Source organism: Crocuta crocuta, unplaced genomic scaffold (genome assembly GCF_008692635.1).
Source record: "Crocuta crocuta isolate KB4526 unplaced genomic scaffold, BGI_CrCroc_1.0 scaffold271, whole genome shotgun sequence".
NCBI classification, from domain to species: Eukaryota; Metazoa; Chordata; class Mammalia; order Carnivora; family Hyaenidae; genus Crocuta; species Crocuta crocuta.
This window is the reverse complement of record NW_027527824.1, coordinates 5733917-5736634: the sequence shown is the minus strand read 5'-3', so window position 1 is coordinate 5736634 and position 2718 is coordinate 5733917.

Genomic DNA, 2718 nt, shown 5'->3' with positions numbered 1-2718 from the left:
CTGAGCCGCCCAGGCGCCTGCAGACACTTGCATTACAGCAATAAATAAAACATAAATCCCTGTCTTCACGGACGTTACAGTCCAGTGGAAAGAGACGGACAATAAAGTTAATAAATAAATTATATAATGTACTGATACATGGTAGGGAGAAAGAAAGCAGAGGAAGAGATAGATGGAAAGAGCTGTGGGGATGAGAGTACACTTTCAAATAAAGCAGTTGGGGACAGGCTCATGAAGAAGGGGACAGTTGAGGAGAAGGAGCCACAGAAGCTGAGAAAAGAATACACCGTGTAGGTAGCTACAGGAGAAACACGCCGGGCAGAGGGGGGAGGGGGGCGTGGATACAATGGAGGCAGGGGCCTACCAAGCAGGCTCCAGGAGAGCTGAGGAGCCCCGAGTGCTGGGCAGGGGTCATGAGAGGATTTTGAGCCGAGAAATGACACGACCTTGTATTAAAGGGACACTCCGCTGGCTACTGTGTTAAGAACAGACGGGCGGGATGGAGGGTGATGATGATGAAGGGAAACCAGCCAAGGGGCTACTGGGAAGCTCCAAGCAGGAGCTGGTCACTGGAGGAAAGCAGTGCGAGAAACTGAGAGGCCAAAGTCGGAGAGAGACCATCAAGTGTGGATAATAGAGGACGTGATAACAAGAGCTTGAGTCTTCATGAGCCGGGGGACGAGCCAGAGGTAAGTGGATGGGTAACTCAGCAACATGGTGTTTGTGGAAGCTGAGGTTTTAAAGGGGTTCATCAAAGAAAAGTACCAGGAGGAAAGCATCAGCAGGGAAATCACAGGCCTTCCGAAGACCCGGCTGTTGAGGGAAGGAGACACACCCCTTCTGTAGGCTACCATTTTGTCCCCGCCCCCAGCGGTGCCTTCTGGCTTCAGTGGCTTCCAGACACAGTTACTATTCCATTTCACTTATCTCTCCGGGATGCTCTGTTAAGTAGTATCCTTTACTTAGTCTCCCTTTTGTATAGCTTTCCATTTTTCTTGTCTTTCAAGCACATAAGAAGTACACAAAATAACACGGTGAACATCCATGTGCCTCCTGGCAAGCTTCAAAGAATTCTAAAATTCTTATTGCTTATTATCTTCATTTCCAAGTAGCCTTCTCCCACCTCTCCCTCTAAGTAACTGTTCTCTCAAATTTGATTTTTAGCTTCCCTAGGTATTTTTTATACTATTTCATTTTTTCCCCTTTAAATGTGTGTGTGTGTGTGTGTGTGTGTGTGTGTGTTGTTTTGATTTTCAAACTTGACGAAAATGGTAGTAGTTATTACTTCCACTTCTGGTCATGGCAGAATAGGAGAGACCAGACTTACTCTCCCACCTTAAATAAGTAGAAAACCAGACAAAAAGAAGTAAAATAATGGAGAAAGATTATGCAAGAGGACAATTCCAAAGAGACTGAAATGAAACAGGCACTGTGACTGCCCAGCTTACTGCCTGGGGTGGGCTCCCAACTCCAAATACAGGGAGGCGGGACTCAAAGGGTCCAGAAGTCCGGTTGAGGAAAAAGAATCTGGCATCTAAGATATCACCACAGTTCAAATTTATGGGACAAGAACACCAGAGAAGGTGGCTGCACAGAGAGATTTCCAGAGATCTGCAAAAGGGTCCCCTGGTGTCCCTGGCTGTGATTTGTCCTTTAAATTTGCTTGAGGGTGGGGGTGGGGCGCCTGGGTGGCTCAGTGGGTTGAGCATCCGACTTCAGCTTAGGTCATGATCTCACAGCCTATGAGTTAAAGCCTCATGTGGGGTTCTGTGCTGACAGCTCAGAGCCTGAAGCTTACTTCAGATTCTGTCTCCATCAGTCTCTGTCCCTCCCCCATGCTCGTCCAGCACACGCGTGCTCTCTAATATAAATTTGTAAAACTTTTAAAAATAGAGAGAGAAAAAGAGGACAGAATGGATATTTGAAGGGATTCGGCCAGACATTTTCCAAATTTAAAGAACCCATCAAGTTATCTATTGAAAGAATACCTTTCCTTCCGTAGGAGGGATTCTGGCATCCATGATTGAGATCATAACCTATTTTCCTTTCTTATGACATCAAAGAAACCCTGGACTATGTGTAAGAAGAGAAGGATCACATTTCCTTTCCACCAAACTTCCATAAGAATCACTATTTGCAACTAAAGTGTAAGTTCAAAAGTACACCACCCAAGGACATGATCTCTGGTAGGAACTTGGTAGGGGGATGGGGCTCTGTGTTGCTTATAAAGAACAAAACCAAACATTCAGAACTCAACAAAGCAGATGAATACACTGCGGTGTGCTTTCTCAGGAGAAATAAAGAACCTCGACCCTACTTCTCTCCTGTGCAATGGCCGTGCTGAGGCAGAACTATCTTCAAGCACAACTAGAGTTTTCCTCTATTCCTAGGATGGCTCTATTATAGGAATAATTCAAGGCGGACAGGGAAAGCCCTAAGATCTTATCTAGAGAAACAGTATTTCCTCAAACTCTGGTATATTCTTTGAAATGCAGGTTTTATGTAAGTCTCAGTAACTGTGACATTATGTTACAGTAATAAGCTGAGTAACAACTGTTTCCTCTCCACAAGCTCCGAGTTTTGAGAAAGGTCAATAAAACAACATTGGTCCCAAAGAGGGTGCTATGGGAGAGAACTTTCTCCGATTTTCCAAATAGGCTGTCAGATAGGTCCAAAAAAGAAATCTACCATCACTTTTTTTTTTTTTTTTTTTTGCCT